This window comes from Narcine bancroftii, chromosome 4 (assembly GCF_036971445.1).
Source record: "Narcine bancroftii isolate sNarBan1 chromosome 4, sNarBan1.hap1, whole genome shotgun sequence".
NCBI classification, from domain to species: Eukaryota; Metazoa; Chordata; class Chondrichthyes; order Torpediniformes; family Narcinidae; genus Narcine; species Narcine bancroftii.
In genome coordinates this window covers 80,726,563-80,745,778 of record NC_091472.1, presented here as the reverse complement: position 1 = coordinate 80,745,778, position 19,216 = coordinate 80,726,563, and the positions used below count along the sequence as shown (strand labels likewise).

General features: G+C 39.5%; 1 long non-coding RNA gene across 1 annotated transcript; it reads right to left on the bottom strand.

Annotated features, from left to right (window-relative positions):
* Window positions 1–511: 511 nt before the first annotated feature.
* Window positions 512–7,441, bottom strand: LOC138759878 (uncharacterized). The gene is made up of 4 exons (XR_011355188.1): window positions 7,313–7,441; window positions 4,688–4,796; window positions 1,177–1,304; window positions 512–676 (listed from the first exon to the last, which is right to left on the bottom strand). It is a non-coding gene; the product is annotated as an uncharacterized lncRNA (long non-coding RNA).
* Between the last annotated feature and the right edge of the window lie 11,775 nt (window positions 7,442–19,216).

Sequence of the window (19,216 nt, the reverse complement as noted above, 5' to 3'; positions counted from 1 at the left end):
CCCCATCTTCATCCTCAGGTGTGCAATTATTTATTGAGCAGTTCCTCACAGTCTCTCATGTGGCCCCCAGGAACTGGAGTTTGGATCTGTCAGGCTTATTCTCTAGTTAATGTGGAGAACCATCCAGTCCCTTAATATATAATATTAGTGGCATAAGATGATGACAGAGTTTGAATACCAGCAATAATGTGGCATTATTAGCATTCCGGGCCTGGAAGTATCAGGCAACACAGGACTATTAGTTTGATATGTTAGAGGGCTGCAGACACCCCCTACATATGTTTCTGCACCAGACATCACTGGGACGATGAGACAAGTCCAGGCCTGCTTAATCACTATGGTCTGGATTTAAAGCCTCCAGACAGCTAAGCTCAAATCCCACCAGAAAAGATTAAGAGGATAATGTCAATTAATTAATTCATGAATTGAAAAGTTCCCTGAAAAACTACAAGATTGTCATTTGAAACACTATTTAATATCCTTCAGTTGAGTTAAGTTTATTTGTAGCATTGTACTTGGAGAAGTGCAAAGGATTCTTCTGGATTGACTCGGGTTATAATCACTGAAATTTATCTGAGTGGATCTTGTTGAGACATATAAAGTTCAGGCAGGATGAGACAGGTTTGATGCAGAAAGAATATTCCCAATTGGGATGTCCAGATCAAGGGGTCACAGTCTAAGGATAAAGGGAAAACCATTTAGAACTGAGATGAGAAGAAACATTTCACTCAGAGAGTTGTGAACTTGTGGAACATCCTATCACAGAAAGTTGTTGAGCCATTTCATAATATACTGTATTTTACAAAAGGAAGTTGGATGCAGCTCCATTAGTTAGAGGGATCAAGAGCTATGGAGAGAAAGCAAGAATAGAAGACTGAAGTTGTAAGGTCAGCCATGGTCGAGTTGAACAGTAGTGCAGGCTCATAGAGAAAATTAACAGATTAACATTCCTCCCCACCATCGAGAACGTCTACAGGGAACGCTGCCGTCAGAGAGCAGCAGCAATCATCAAGGATCCACATCATCTGGCACATGATCTGTTCTCCCTGCTACCATCAGGGAAAATGTCTAGGTGCCAGAAGACTCGCACCCCCAGATTCAGGAACAGCCACTACCCCTCCACCATCAGAATTATCAACAACAAACTCAATCAGGGGCTCATTTAAGGGCTCTTACCTTTGAACTTTATTAATTGTTTTTTTTCTATCGGTCTTGCACAATCAGTTTGTTTAAATTTCTTTCTTTTTACATGTGTATGTTGTGTACAGATTTTTTTGGCACAGCCAATGGTAATTCTGTCTCGCCTGCAGAAAAAAGAATGTCAGGGTTGTATGTAATGTCATGAGTGAACCATGACAATAAATCTGAAATCTGAATTTGAAATCGGACAGCCGCATAAAGTAGAAAAACAAGAGCACAATTTCAGAGTATAAAGTTATATTGAAAAACAACATCAAGCACTGCAAAGCAAGCACAGCATAATAGCACTGTCAGGAGCCTGATGCCTGCCAGGGAGACACTGTCTTTAAATCTGTTCATTCACAACTCTGTTGACCTGACCTGGTTGGGTGAGTGTGTGACTGCAGACCCCTGGTAATGCGGTCAACTCTTAACTGGCCTCTGAATTAGCTGAGTGGGACATTCAGTTCAAGGACCACAACTGTTGGCATTGCCGGTAATTGAGGAAAGATTCCTATACCTTCAGTGTTAAGATAGAGAAAAATATAAGACAAATTACCATCTATTTTGGTGTATGTCAACCCCCCCCCCCACCCTTTTTCAGCCTGATTTTAAGGGTTTCATAGTATATCTTGTGTATAAGTCAACCCCAATGTTCTGTATGCCTGGGATGGCAGGTCGACCCCCAAAGATCGTGGTGCCTGAGATTGGCCATTGACCCGTGTGAAAATCAACCACCAGAATGCATGCTCTGTTAGTTACAGTGTTCTTTTTGCTGCATGAGTGCATTGATCTGCTGGGCAATGGCTGGAAGTGATTGCTACCATGGAGAGCCCATTGAAACTACACAATGCACAGCAACAGTTTGAGGTGAGTTTCAAATTGAAAGTGATTGAAATGGCCAAGAAAACAAACAATTGTACTGCTGCCAGAAAATTTGATGTATATGAGAAGTTGTTAAGAGATTGGAGGAAGAAAGAGGAGACTTTAATAAAAATACCAAAAAGGAAATGTTCTTTGAGAAAAAGAATCACTCATTGGCCAGAGTTGGAAAATCACAAAGAAGGATGGGCATGTGAACAGAGGTAAGATTGCTACATATTCACCTGAGCAGTGGGCAGACCTCAGTAAAGACTTTGAAGCTACAGAAGGCTGGTGCAACCATTGTATGAACAGGAAAAATCTGGCATTATGACAAAAAAAAACAAAAAAAAATACTCAGAAACTACTGAAAGATCATGATCATAAAGTTGTATATTTTCACCAGTTTATTATTCATAACTGACAAAAACTCCAGTTTGCAATAGCAAATATTGGCAAGGATGAAATCCCTATGAATTTTGACATGATGGGCAATAGAACAGTGGAATGGAAAGGTGTTAAAACTGTGCAGGCCACGAAAGGACCTGGTTTACCATGGCCGACGGGATAAAGTTAAGACCCATGATAATCTTCAAACGCCAAATTAAACCGAAAATAAAAATTCCCTCCATGTATTTTTGTACATTTTCATGAGAAAGGTTGGATGAATGAAAATGGAGTTCAACTGTGGATAGATAATATACGGAGCAAGTGGCCAAGCAGTTCATGTAGAGAACAGAGTTTGGGGGTCTGAGATATGTTTCATTGCCACTTAACAGAGAAAACTAAAAGTAGATTAGTACAACATAACACTTACATGGCTGTTATCCCGGCTGGTTTGATGTCTATTTGCCACTTCTCGATGCCTGCTTGAACAAGCCATTCAAAGACCATGTGCGCAAGGAATGGAGTACATGGATGTTGAGTGCAGAAAAGTCATTTATAAAAGGCGGAGCAATGCATGCTGCATCGCTTGATGTCCTGTGTGGCTTTTTGCTCAAGGCTGTGATAAAATCGTTCAAAAAGTGCAGGATCTCTTGTCCAATTGATGGCACGGAAGATGATGCCTTATGGAACACTGACGATGAAGCTGAAACCGCCTCATCAGATCATACCCATTTGATGACTGTTTAAACAGTGAGAGTATGGATGCATTTGCCGCCATTTTTGCCTCAGTTGATGAGAGCGAGAATAATTTGGAAAGGTTTTTGTGATGTTTTTTGCAGATAGTGATCCTGAAGAGTTCTAATTGTGTTATTGTTTTCAATAAATATTTCAATAAAAATCTATCACAGTTGGGTTCCTTTTTGTTTTTTCTCAGGGGTTGACTTATTTGCCAAATCAGCTTTTCAGGGGTCGACTTGTACACTGAATCAGCTTTGCAGCTGTTGACTTATACATTGGATGGGCAATTTTTGATCTTAAGCTGATTTTAAGGTCTCAAAAGTATATCTGGTGTATGTCAGTGCCTCCTTTTTGAGAATTTTTTTGGGTTTCACGACATACACTGAAATATACAGTATTTTAAAGTCAAGCCTTTGGCCAACATGAATAGCCATTTTACTCTCTTATGGATTGAAAAACAAAAGTTGATTGGGAAAAGCTTTCCATGCAACTTTTGGTCCCTACCTTCTTTATTCTGGGCAAAGAATGAGTGTCAAAGCACGAAGGAGAACTGATCATTGCAAAAATGCTTATAGGGAACAAACCATAGTATTCTGCCAACTTTTGTTTTATGCAGATAATTCAATAAATGCCACCATACTTGCTATCATTTTAAAGGATAACTATAAATGGAATAGTTCAAGGTCCAGATCTGAAATGGGCAGGAAACTCTGTCTTTAGTTTATATAATTAGAATTTGTCTGCTTTTGTAGAGTCCTAATAAGGAATGCTGGGTTTTCAAGTGTCATGCTAATCACATATTTCCTGTCCTTATAATTCTCACAGTTCGAGACATTCCAAGGTGGAGGGTCATTCAGACATAGTTGTAATTTCTTGTGCATATTTATTTTCAACGTATCATTCACATTCTTTCCCATTGAAATCATCCTCTAGGGCCAGGGGAATGCCAAAAAGGTTATTATTCAAGATCAAGTACAAGGAGCTGTCAAACTCAAGTCATTTTGGAAGATGCCTGAGTGAATTGGAATAAACTGTACTGACAGAACAGGGAGAATCAGTAAAAGGAAATATCAAAAGAACATTAATTATTGGAACGTGGCATTTCTCATTATTCCAAGTTTATCTTTTCATATTTTAAGGCCCGGGTAATGTGCCTATCCTTCACCACATCAGGATTTGGGGCAATCATAGACTTTCTTCAACATGTTTAGATAGCATTTCTCCTTAATGTTCAGCCTTATATTTCAATTTGCAGGGGGAACACACGTTTTTTTTTTACAGCCAGGACATACATTATACTTTAAAGAAGCAATGTCTGTGCTCAGGCCTGCTGGGAACATTTACTTTGAGACCAGTCATAATCAGCATTGTAAAGGATAGTTTTGAACTCTGAACATTACCTTGGGATTCAGTTTGAGGCTTCAAATTCCAACAGCTTTGTTTCTAAATCAGTTTGAAAGAGCTAAGCAAAGCACAGGTGACTTGCAGCTAAATTAAAATCTACTTCCAGTGTCAAACTTACTGCTTAACCCTAGAGCATGAAGTTCTGAGCAGTATCTGAATCTTACTGTGATACGTGTGTGGATAAATTCTAATCCTTCAGTGAAATCCTTTGAAAGGATGTTTTCTTGCTGAAAAGTAAAAATCAAGTTGTATCCTCCACTCCAGAAATAATCGTTTTTTTTTAAATGATATTGCACCATGTAATTAAGGACTATTAGAAGGGGATGCAAATTGGGCAAACCCATCTGAGTAATCCGTCACCAAGAGAGCAGATGTTTGCACTTCCTAGCCAGGTGAAGGATAACCAGGCAATCACTTGCTAAGGGGTAATCACCCATAAATTCAGTCCTAGGCAGTTTATTAATAACATTGACATTACCACAGGGCAACAACTGACCAATCAACAATGTGTACCACTAAAGATGCATTATTTTGGCCAAGCATGCTGTACTCAAGTCTCCAAAAAATTCATTCCTTTGACCGTAAAGCAAGAGAATGTTGGTGTACTGAGAGCTGCTACATAATGACCAACCTGAGATAAATTTCTAGGTAATGAGTTCTGTATTCTGATGCACAAAACAACTTAATTAACACACACACACACACACACACACACGCACACACACACACACACACACACACACACACACACACACACATACACACACACGTGCACACATGCACACGCATACATACATGCGTGTACACATACACACACACACACACACACATCACATCCTCAAATTCTACTCCACAGCAGGAAGGCATTATGGCTTGCAAAATGGTCGAGGGCAAAGCTCAATTTTCATTTGGCCTCATAGATATGATATAAAGGGACATCCTGTACAATATTGTGTGGCATGCTTTGCTGAGCATTTAGAGCAACGTTATTACCGCACTAGTGACCCAGGTTCGAATCCGCCACTATCTGCAAAGAGTTTGTATGTTCTCTCCATGTCCATGTGGGTTTTCACTGTTGCTCAGTTTTCTTCCATGTTCCAAAGATGTACAAGGTTTGTAGGTTAATTGGTCACATAAGTGTACTTGAGAGCTCGGGCTCATGGACTGAAAGGGCCTGCTACCATGCTGTACCTCAAATTCATTTTTTTATTATAAATTTTAAATTATTGGTTTTGGTCAAATTTGCCCAAATGAGACCCCAGCATCCCAGTCAAAGGGGTTTCCGGCAGGAGCACTTCGGCAATGTGTTCAGGATCCAACCATCTTCACTTTCCTTCTTGCATGTTTAAGGACAAAAATGGGGTCAACCATTTCACCAAGAGTTAAGATCTGGTACTCAAAAGGTGTCAGATAGAAAAAAATATGTTTGGAAATGAACTTGATCAGCCTTGACCTTCTGTTATTCCACAAGCTGGTGGCTCTACCTGGACTGATACTGGCATGATGGGCTCAATGGCCTCCTTTTGTGTTGTGCATTTTCTGTGCTGTTGATGTCAAGCAGTGACTACCTCCAAAAGGAGCAAGTCTGATAACCTCTCATTAGTATTCAACAGCAACACCTTTGTTGATACAGCATGGTAACGATGTCTCCCACAAACACCAATTGACCTGCAAACCCCATACATTTTTGAAGAGTGGGAGAAAACCGGAGCACCTGGCAGAAATCCACATAGACATAGGGAGAGCGTACATACTCCTTACAGAAAGCACTGGATTTGAACGTAGGTCGCTTGTGCTAACTAATATTCTAACTGTTTTATGTTATATTCAGACAATTGCAAAGTGCAGAGTGGGAAAGTGGATGAAACAATAAACATGGATACATATTCAATACCTTTCTTGAAAGTATATTACAAACAAAGCTTGAAATATCTATATGGATATTTCTATATGATGTAGAATAATTAAATTAATTAGGATACAATCTTTTATTTTCTACCGAACTGTCATGTAGCATATAACATATAACCATATTACAATTACAGTACGGAAACAGGCCATATCGACCAGTCTAGTCTGTACCGATTTAAATGATCTCCTCTAGTCCCACCTACTTGCTTTTTTCCCATAACCCTCCAATCCCCTCTCATCCATATACCTATCAACCTTTCCTTAAATGACAAAATTGACTTTGCTGCGACCACCTCTTCCGAAAGGTCATTTCACTCAGCCACCTCTGAGTGAACAAGTTCCCTCTCACATTTCTTCTAAACTCTAACTCTTAATTGTGACCTCTTGTTTGAATCTCACCCTCCCTCAAGGGCAAGAGCCTATTCACATCTACTCTATCTATCCCCCTCATAATTTAAAATACCTCTATCAAATCCCCCCCTCAACCTTCTACACTCCAATGAATAAAGACCTAATCTTCTCAATCTTTTTTTGTAATCTAGATTCTGAAATCCAGGCAACATTTTAGTAAATCTTCTCTGCACCCTCTCTACCTTGTTGATAACCTTCCTATAATTTGGTGACCAGAACTGTACACAGTATTCTAAATTTGACCTCACCAATGCCTTAAATAGTCTCAACATCACTTCCCAACTCCAATAAGGAGATGTGGGTAGGGGGATTGGAGGGGTGGGGGGGAAAGATGCTGATGCTACAGTTTAAGTTGTTAGTGCCTGCTCTCAAATAGTCCAAATTTGTCTCTATTGATCACTGTGTATTTTACTATTGGTACCTGCCATGTAAGAAAGTTGCTGTTAACTTGCTCTGGTGGTTTATGTAAGTTAAGTTGCATCTGTTCTCACTGCCAGTTGAGGGGATACCAAATAACTCTGGGAGCTGGAGTGAAACTTCTGATGATGAGTGGTCGAAACCCAATGATCATGAAAGCAGCTAATACGGCAATTATATCATCACTGTAAATTGTTGACATCACTGCCTCTGTGTCCACAGGTGCTCAATGGTGATGCAACCCTAACCAGAAGTACTGCCAGCTGCCAGGGACGATTATGCAGTGGGTGAAGTGCAGCTGTCTGAGAACCACTCTGTGCCGTCACTAGTCGAGAAGACATAACTAACCATTGTTTATTCATCCCTGTGTTCCCTGTAAATCAAATCTTCCTTCCAGTTTACTCTTGTGGGATCATTCTGTACCATACACCACCTTCCACCCTCCCTCTCCAACCTCCTATCACTAGACTACAGGGTGAGTGGCAAATAAACAGCCCACAGCAAATCCCTGATTACTGGAGCTTCAGTCCCAGAGACGCCAGTGCAGAGCTTCAAATCAACTATAATTATGCCGATAAGCCTGTGTAAGTACAAAGCCAGCATGGACTGAGGGAAGGTTTTACTTCTGCTGCGGTAGATGCGAGTACCAGTTCCCCTCAGACAGGAAGTGGCTAATGTATGCTGGCTGCCCATTATACATCCTTTATCATTCACTTCAAGAGAAGGGGAAGTCAGACACAGTGTAAGCCAAGCACCCAGACTGATGCCCACACCTGTATCCAACACAGAGCCAGATAAAATGAAATAGGAGTGAAGCAAGAAAGTCTGCAGAAGCTGGGGTCAAATGCAATGCACAAACGTGCTGACAAAACTCCAACTTTATACCTGAAGAATGGCCCAGTCCTGAATCTTCAGTTACCCTTTACTTCCGATGGATCCTGTGTGACTTCCTGAGTTTCTCCAGCATGTTTGTGTATTGCATTAAAATATATTTTTTAAAATTTAATAAGCTAGAACATCTTAAGATCTCAAATTATTAAGTATAATCTAGATTTCTAGTAAATTTACTTCCATTGCCTTACTCTGGCAGCTGATATTCCTTTTCCATCCATATTTTCTTTCAAAGAGGAGCAGTGGCTAACTCGTCCACTTGGAATTTTTGTATAAAGAAGATGGTGACTGGAGGTAAAAATCAGCGCCACCTATTCTTCATGCTCTAGGCTTTCTGCCAACAGGCCTGAAATTTTTTCTGAAAGAGAAACTAACAGCAAGGTTAATGTAAGTCTGCAGATATCATGGTTGAAATAAAAACACAATGCTGGAGAAACTCAAAACGTAAAAATACTGTTGGTGTCTGAAGCATGGCCTTTCATTCCACACTGCAGAAAAATGGCATCCTGCTAAATGGCCTGTGGTAAATTTGATGACATTCCTGTGCTCTGTCATTGCCTCACGTGTCAGGTACAAGGAGCCACAGTCCTAAGGATTCTCGATATTGGGTTCTTCTTACCAAGGGGACAAAGTGACTACTGCAAAGCATTGACTACTACCAATCAGCAACTCCTATCACTTCTCTTTCTCTTCAACCCTCCCACCTGAATTCACCTATTACCACTTACCTGTTACCCTTTGCTCCTCCCCCTGCCCCTTCCTTCCTTCTGTCCTCCTCTCCCCTCTCCTCACCTTTATATTCAGGTGTCTACATGTTTTTTTCACATTCCCGACAAAAGGCTCAGGCCTGAAATGTCGACTGCCTTTTGTTTCCCATGAATGCTGCGTGACTTGTAGTTTCACTGTACATTGCATAGTAACCCAGGGCCTGCATTTATATTGTGCCTGAAGCATTCCAAGGAGCATTTATAAAGTTAGGTTTGCTGCCAAGCCATATAAACTCGGTCAGAGGTGGGTTTTTATGGAGGAAAGAAAGGTGAAGAAACAGAAAGGGAGTTACAGTACTTAGTGCGCAGGCAGTTGGAGGCATGACCCTCAATGGAAGAGCAATTAAAATCCAAGGGATGGTCAAAGGGCCACAACTGGAAGACCTTTGAGCCCTCCAAGGTTTCAAAGGTGCTTTGGAAAGAGGAAAAGGCTGAGGCCTGAGAGGAATTTAAAAACAAGGACTTGAATTTTAATTTCAGGCAGTCATCCTCTCAGTCTACAGCCATCAATTTTAATAGCTTGATTAACCAACCGCAATTTTTAAAAATGTCACACAATTTCTGCATCATTGGAGCCCACATAAAAACTAAAGCAGAAGACCTCAGCTCATAATGGGTTATGACAATTAGATTGTTGTGTCACTTTAAGAATAGCATTAATCTCCACTTGTCATCCCTGTTTAATTCAAGGTATAAAAAGCATGGGTGTTTTAATGAATTGGGATGCATGAAGTCTTTTACTATTGAATAACTGACAATGCGCTGGTCATCCTGAACCCATCACTGAATCTCAGGCAGCAATGGAATATGATAATCTGCACAGGGAGGACATTCATTTCCCAATCAAGACACTGGTGGGTGACAGTCAAGTAATTATCCTTCTCGCCACCAGTCATGCCCTTGCTCTTCCCTCCTTTCAAGCACCAACATCATTAATTAACTGTGTTTCAAAAACCACACCTTGCGCATCCTGTTAAGAGTCGGAAAATATCTGCAGTGTAAAAATGAGTGGCAAATGTCTGAGGCTTTTCAGGGCATCTGACAAAGCTTTTTCTCTGACTAACCTCCCAACAGGAGCTAAGCATCCTGTCAGTGTATGGCTGACACTCTTGGGCGAGATGCATGCTAATTTGCCCCATTTTTTTCTGGGTGAGTGGCTTCACAGTATTTATAAACAATGTTTTTTTTTTCCGCACAAGCGCCTGTATATGTGGATTGCGTTTCGATCTTTGTCTCTGTCTATTATTCGGAGCCCTCCCAACCACCCCCACGCATACGTAAAAAAATATCAAATGTTTCTAAATCTGTGTGCTACAAGGGATTACCAATAGGATTAAGTGCATTGGTCTGGCTATTTTATATTCATTGCAGCCAAGTGCACCATTAGTGATCATGTTATTTGCAGGGATCAACTGTAGAAGAGTCTTTGTCACTACAGAGACATGAGTCATTATATTTTTAAAGCAATGGTCACAGTGTTTTTAAAGCATTTTGTTCACTGGGGTTGTGCTGTATTTTAAAACAGTAGGAAAAAAAGCTATACTTGTTTTCCATTTGTGTAAAGTGAGGAAAATATCATTTAAGGAAATACAATCCCTTTGTTTTACTATAATATTCGTTTCAGACAGGAACTGAAAACAAACAAAGCACAAATATGAAGATACTGAAAATAACATTAATATCACGTTGGAAGTTCTAGTTCCAGCACTCCCATATTCACAGCTCTATCACTGACAATCAACGCTGGAACATTCTCAAGCCATGGCCAAGGCAGCTCACAAGTTCATACCTGGCTCACATGATGGAATGATTAGAGCCCAGGAGATCTTTTGGCTGGAAGAAGCCCCTCGAGGCTATTTGGTATTAGAAAACATGGGTAAACTAGACGTCTGCAGAAACTGGAAAACTGGAGCAACACACAAGTTGCTGGAGGATGTCAGCAGACAGGCAGCATTCAATGAAAGCGATAGGCAGTTTGAAGACATAGCAAGGAATTTTACCAGACTGAATTGAATCAATTGAATTGTTTATTGTCGCATGGAAAAAGATAAAATTATAACCTTTGTTTGTGTGCTATACAGGCAAATCAACACATACTTAAATACAGCAGGTAGTCCAATAATAAAACATTAATACAGGACATATAGTGTTACAGTAAGTGAAAAAATGAAGGGTATAAAAGCATAGTAAATGGAGAAAAGTACAGTTAAACTGTACAGTTACATCACCTTTTGAGAAGTCCAATCAAGGGTTTGCTTATAAGTTTCAAAGCTCAAAGTTTAGACTTGTTGTCAGAGTAAATACATGATAACATTATATGACACTGAATTTCTTTTTCCTGCAGGCCAGACAGAATTTCTATTTATAATGTACTCAAAAAAGAGATACATATGCAAAAGAGAGAAATGTAAACAAGTTAACTGTGCAATACAGAAAAAAAAAAAAATATTAAGTAATTAATAATGTGCAAAGTATGAATCCTTAAGTGAGACTGAGTGAGTTTGTTGTTCAATATCTGATAGGGGAATGTTAGCAACTGGTCCTGAACCATGTGATACGAGTCTTGTGGTACCTGTACCTCTTTCCTGATGGCAGCAGTGAGATCAGAGCATGACCTGAGTAAAAATACACCAAAATGCTGGAGGAACTCAGCCGGTCTTGCAGCATCCATAGGAGATAGAGATATATTGCCGATGTTTCAAAGTAGTTTTAAAGCACAGGCATTGTCATTGTGTGGATTCAGTGGTCAATTTGTCCCCATCAGTTTGTCACACAAACATTGAAAGTTACAATGAGCAGTTCATCTATTTTTGAGCTAGGGTTCAGGTCTTCTGAGTGGATATCACCTGCGTAGCCTTGTTTGGTAGGTCCATTGCTTTCTGTAAGTTGTGTGGGTGAGTGGTAAAGTAAAAAATGGAATTTGTGGGATTAGTGTGAATGAGTGGTGCAGAGTCTAATGGCCAAAAGGCCTGTTTTCATTCTCTCTATGAATCTGACTCAGAAATAAAGGTGGTACGAAATGAGTCATGATTATCCCCAATTAGAAATTAGCCTAAAATAAGGTGGATGTTACTCAAAGCTAACATTCATGTAGTATATGTAACAGTGCCTGAGGAAGAAATTGGATCCACCAACTTTCTGTCTGAGAATCCCCTTGATGCCAATGCTTGCTTCTTTTAGAGACGCAACATCGTAACAGGCCCTTCCTGCCCACGAGCCCACACTGCCTAAATACACCCAACTGACCAATTAACCTACTAACCCCATACGTCTTTGGAATGTGGGAGGAAACCGGAGCACCCGGTGGAAACCCACGCAGTCACAGGGAGAACATACAAACTCTTCACTGACCGTAACACTGGCACTGTACAAGCACTGTACTCTAAGCATGTCATCCCAAGGCAAACTTGGGACAGAGTTTGCATTTCATTTTATCAGAGGGCTTAAATTACAAACAAAAAAAAAATCAGTGTCCATCTGCAGCATAGAGAGCTGTAAATAGCTCAGCCACATTGTGGCAATGTTTTTAATGAACTCTGCTGTTAAGAGTGTGATAGAGCAAAAATATTGAGACACTAGCTGATGGCCAATTCTATTCCATAGAACATCTATATCTATTTTTATATCACTAGCTAAGGATGATTAATATAACAAAGTCATTAATAAATTCTGCAGCATGTCAAACTCACTGCTGCAGGGAGTGTAGAGCAAATAGCAAGCTCTATTTAAAGGTGAACTCAGCTGATACTCAAGGTGGAAAAGAAAGGATATATTTAGGCAGTTAGACCAAGGATACAGCAATTTGCCAGTACATACTTGAAATATGGGTGGGAACCTGAGTACATCGAGGAAACTCCGTCATAGAGAGAATGTACTGGCTCTGCACAAAGAACACTTGAGAACTAACTTGAATGGAGGTCTCTGGAACAGCAAGACAGCAGCACGAAGTATGGTTGTGCCATCAAGCCCTAAGCTCTGGAATTCCCTCCTTAAATGTCATTACCTCTCCCCACACTCCCCCCCCCCCCCCCCCCACACCCCTGCCTTTCTCCATTTAGTTTCTTATATTAATCTATGTCATTGATCAGGTCAATTGTTTCTTGCAGCAGCTTCTCCTTGTTGGGATCAGCATCAAGCTTTGTTTGAAGACATGTTGCCAACTGGAATGTCTAGGTTGCTTTATGATAACACAAGAGTAATCATACTCAAAAATGTACTTACCCTAATTGGTTGCAAGTGTTGTGGAATGTCTGAGATTGTGAGAAGGTTATAAAAATTCAAGTTCAATTTTAATAATACTTTTGGTCAGTGGGTTAATTATTATTTTTCAACTGGCATGGAAGAAGATTTAAGATGAATGTTGTATCACAACTGAAAGCATATTGTTTTTAGTTGATCAGTATGATTTGTGATGTTTTACATTTCTTATCCAAACATATTCCTGTTATGCAGTATTATTTCAATCAAAATATTAACTGGCTTACTTTGTTTCAATAGGTTTATGTAATAGTGGAAGTTATGTGTGCATATTTTTGATTATTGGGGCAAATATTTTTCAAGCTATGTAAATGCTTCGATTCAATATTTTTTACAAATAATTATTTCATTTTGAAACAATGAAGAAATGTCTTTAAACCAAATTAATTAAGCAACCACTTGGAATCTCCGAAAAAGATGGAGTACTTTAAGATATTTTTGCATACTTACTTCATTTTACATCATAATAACGCAGATATTGGGAGGAAATTTACTTTGTTTAAGAAGTAAGGAACCTGTGAAATAAAATGAGAAAACGAATTAAGCTGCACATTCACCAATCACATTATGAGATCATCTTTTGGATGCTTTGCCTAACTGCTCCATTGCTAACTACACAGACCTGCATGAATCTTTTGCCCCAATATGAAGGATACTGAATTTATTCTATAGCACAAGTGATGGGGGATGGCAAAAGAACTGGAAAATATCTGAAACCCCTCGATTCAGGTCAAGTTTACATAAATGACAAGCTCTGCATATCAAATTACTGGTAAATGAATTGCAACCATAAGAAGACCTAACCTATGCCCTATCTTTCACACACACACACACACACACACACACACACACACACACACACACACACACACACACACACACACACACACACACACACACACACACACACACACACACAGCAACTTTTAATCCAATGCTTTCAACTTATAAAAGTGGTGACTATTTTGTTTGCAATGCACAAAGGAGACAAAAGCCCAAACTCATTCACTGAATTATAACCATCCACATTCCCATCCCCTGTTGTACTATCCCTTCCTCCTCACCCATTCACTTTGCTTTATTCTTTGGCCACACAAATTCTACACTACAGCAGAAAGACATTATGGATCACAAACAAATCCCATAACAGTTGAGGGCAAGGGCCCATTTTAATTTGGCCTCATAGGGAAATTATAAAGGGATGTCCGGTACAATATTGGGCAGCATGTTTAGCTTAGTAGTTAGAGCAACATTAATACAGCACCAGCGACTCTGGTTCAAATCACTATCTGCAAAGAGGTTTTATGATCTCCCCATGGTCCATGTGGGCTTTCTCTGGGTGCTCTGGTTTCCTCCCATATTCCAAAGTTGTACAGGGTTTGTAGGTTAATTGGTCACATCAGTATACTTGAGATCCTCAGGCTCATGGACTGGAAGGGCCTGTTACCATGCTATACCTCAAATTCAATTTTTTATTATAAATTGAATTGAAGTTATATATGTACTTTAAATATTTTCCTTTCTTTTCACTTTCTTCCCTTTTTTTCTTTCTTTTAGGGGTTTAAGGGTGGTGAAAGAGTGGGGAGGGAGGGAGGGATAAGGGTTGTACATACCACATATGTATAGTTTTTTTTTAATTTATTATTAATAATTATAATTGTGGTTTTAAAAACTTATTTAAAAAAATACCAAAAAAGTAAGGAGATCAGAACTGCACATAATACTTCAGGTGCGATACTTCAGTACTTCAATGTGTGATACTTCAATACTTCAACACCCTTCAATACTTCACCAATACCCTGTACAGTTGCAATAGAATCTCCCTGCTTTTAAATTAAATACCTCCAGCAATGAAGGCTAGCATTCTATTTGGCCTTTTGATTACTTGCCATATCTGCAAACTAACTTTTAGCAATTTATGCACAAGTACAACAGCATGCTGCAATTTTTCAGCATCTATTTTTCTTTCAAAAGAGGATGAACCTCATGTTTACCAATACTGTACTCCATCTGCCAGACCATTGCCCACTCGCTTAAACCTATTTATATTTCCCTGCAGACTCTCTGCATATTCTGTACAATTTGCTTTTCCACTCCATTTAGTGTCATCAGCAAACTTAGATACTGTAGAGCACTACCAGTATCCACAAAGACTAGGCTGAGGGAATGATAGACTTTAATGTACAGAAGAATCTTGCTGGCCCAGATCCAGGTGTAGGAATTGCAGGAAGGGAGAGGTGGATCAACCCTTATGGCCCAGGACCACAGGGGAGGAGTCATAGGGTATGAGTCATCAGTGGGTGGGCCAGCTCCATCCATATATATATATATATATATACACACAGTGGTCAATCATAACTATATACAATGGAGGAAACATATCACCACAGATACATTACACTTAGTCCCTCCTCCAAATCATAGATACATTGTAATAGATCTGGGTTAATATTAATACTAGGTTAAGGTTATGCTATATTTCTTTTAAATATGTTCTTAAGTAAAGTAATGGACTTTGAATAGGGTTACACACACACCCATACAATACATTCAGAAGTGATATCATCTTTCAAAGTCGTGACGTCTACAAGCCAGATTACATGATTTCCAAGAAACTGTTGCTAACAGCTATCACAGATTCCAATAAATGATTGCATGATTTCAAAGAATTGCAACTGACCTCATTGATGATGTAAATGTCACATGATTTGGAGAAATTATATTGTCAAATTCAGACATCTTGAATCAGAAGGCTGCAGGAGTTGAAAAGTTGCACATACAGGAATAAAACAGTCATCTCTAGAAAGAAAGGGAGATACTGGTCTGTACTATATCACAGTAGCCGTAATACCAGTGTTAGGCCCTTGTGAAGCAAGGGGCTGAATTACAGTAGCCGGAATAGGAGAAGTAGATTCCCTGTGGGACACACCAGTGTTAGACCCTTGTGAAACAAAGGGTCGAATTACAGTAACCGGAAAAGGTGCTGGTATATGTTACTTTTAATAAAAGAGGAATACAAAAAGAAGTGGATTTCAAAAGGGAGACCCGACTACTCTTTTAAGAAATAAAAGGGTGCAGCCTCATCGTGGAAAGAGGTTCCAGAACTCTTAAGAACCTAAGAGGGAGTGAAGAAAACCAATGTGAGAGTTTATGAAGAAATCTCTTCTTGGGAAATCAACTCAACAAGATTTGTGGGTTGAACAGTCTAAGGACTGAATCAGTGTTAACAAAAACTTCATTACCGCTTTCAGCAATAATTTGAAAGAACTTGATGCTTCGTAATCACTTCTGAACACAGTTTAATAGACTTTTAAGTTCAGCACGACTTTAAAATAGTGGGCCTTAAAAATAACTTTTCGACTCAAGTTTAAACTGAAATAGTTTGGACTTTAATACACGCACATTTATACAATTACATTCGCACATACTGGGGTTCAGCTTAGAGCTAAATAAGTTTAGAGTTAAGTGAGAACAGTTATGTGGTTAATAGTTTAATAAAAATATTATTTTGGATTTACCACTGTCTGGCAAATCTTTCATTGCTCCTCCTGGATTAGTACCAATGGGGGTTGGTTAGTTTGTAACAACATATTGTGATCAGTTGTGGGCCTAGCGAGATCAGGGGTTAGTCACTCAGGACTGAGAGGAGATATAACCTGAACTTTACTTATTTTCTTGCCTTTTAAATGCTCTGTGCAGCCATTATCTTTGTCTCCTTGATATTGGCTACATCATAGAATTATATTAAGGACTTGCTGGACACATTGTGGATATATGTGATTTCACTGTTGATTGCAAGGATTGATCCACATCAACAATAAAGATATAACAATTATCATCTTATGTCTGAAAGGGCCTGATTTATATCTGTTGCTTTTAACTGGGTAGGGTGGACATTTTATGTAGGTATTTATGTAGGTTCCCTTAATTATTTTAAAAATTTTGTAAAGCTACTCATTAACGTTTGATTATTTTTTGCATCTGCGTGATGTCAAGTCAGCCTGCAGGTTACAATATTGTTGGGAAGATTGAATTGTCAGGAATTAAAGGGCTTAAAGGCAACATATCACTTGACCAAGTTTAAAAAGAGGTGACTGAGCAGAGACATTTAACCTGAGGGTGGCCTCTGTCAAAGGTCCCTTGTAATAGGGCCCCTGCATTCTCCAGGCTTGAAAATGATATGAGAGGATGTCTTTTAGTCTGAGGCCCTAATCAAGCAAATTACTTAGCCTTGACCCATAGTCACTGATGCAGAGATGCCTGCCGCAGATACTTGTCTAGAATTTTCTACCTCACTTCACCCAAGAGCTGCATCTAAAAGCAAAGGTAGTTTCCCAAAAATACCCAGTAATTTCTAGCTCAGTCAAGGAGTGATGGGTTTCAAAAAAATGGCCTCAAGGATGTGCAGTACAGAAAGCAGTCCCGTTACCATGCGAAAAAATGAGCATGCTTGGAGCCAAATTTAAAAAAAAACTCAGGAAATTATTCAAGATGCCTCTTTGAACAAACAGTTAATTTTAATCCAGAGCAGGACTTGGTCTCATGAGTCGGTGAGAGCAAGGTAATAGGAAGCTAGGTTGTCAAACAATATTGTTTTGGCCATTTGCCTTCTTTTCAACCAATGCAAAGGCGCTGCTCTAATGGGAGACAACCAGGCCGGCCACAGGACTGAGGCAACAGAGGCTTCACAAGAAATACTCAATCAGGGGGCAGCTGGAGGGAGAAGAGCCCTGGGGGATAGAAGGAACAAGCTTTCCATTTGGGACCTTTAGAACCTTTGCTATATGGGAAAAGGGGTAAACTGCTTGTGGAGCAATATCACAACTCTTTGGAATTTGCTTATGAGCCAAGAATACCTCAGAATGTGGAAGCTCAAAGCATTTGTACAATTAATGGAATCTTCTATCAAAGAGCACACTTAATGTTTATGACTACCATCACCTTGTCTATGGAGTGAGTTCATGGGATGGAAGTTAAGATCCATTGCAGCCTTTGCCCCAACAGTAATTGGAGCCAGTTTCAGACATGTGTCAAGGCTTTGGGCTCTAATTACTACAACAGCTGGTATCCAAGGTAGTGATTCCCTCTTGCTTCACAAACCCTCCACTCTCCTGTCAAGGTGACTCTCCATGTTGTGAAACACCTGCATCTGCTGCACAGTAAAATTTGTCCAGCCCTTCCATTATAACTTTCAGCAGCCATTCTTCAGCATGTACGCTGGAACCTCAAATACAAGTATCTTGACATCCGCTCTCTTGCTCAGTATCACAACCATCCCTCAGCTGCTTATGTATCTTTTCTGTTTCCTCACCTCATCCCATTGGAATACACTGGCAAACAAAAAGTGCCTTGACCACAAAGTATTTGTAGAAAAGAAAGACAAAGATATCTGAGCAGACAACATTACGTGATAATTTTTCACCCATCATAATGGGTGGCACAGTTAGTGTAGTGGTTAGTGGAATGCTATTACAGCTGTCTGTAAGAAGCTCTCCCTGTGGATGCATGGCTTTCCTCCAATTTCCTCCCACATTTCAAAGATATGCAGGGTTAGTAGGTTATTTGGTCACATAGTTCTATTTGGGTGGCATGGACTCATGGGCTGACTGTACTGTATCTCTAATTGAATTTTTAAAAATTAAATTAATATCTTATTTGGCCATACCATTTCATCTAACTAGGAAGAAGCAGTTGGAATTGATTTGAAGGAAAGGATTTCCTTTACCTTGTTCATTTTATAACATTTCAAGATCCCTACAAAGTAAAGGTGCAGACACTGAAAAAGGAAATGATGGAAGCAAAAGTGCGGATTTCCATTCTCTGATAATGATGGGACTGATTAAGAGATAAATATTGACTCTGGAAACAGGGACTTGAATAGAAGAAGAGTGTTTGTAACATCCCTCTTCTTCTTTGAAATAGTGTAATGGGAACTTTTCCACACACTTGAGTGAATAGACAAGGCATCAAGCAATTGTATAAAACCTATAGCT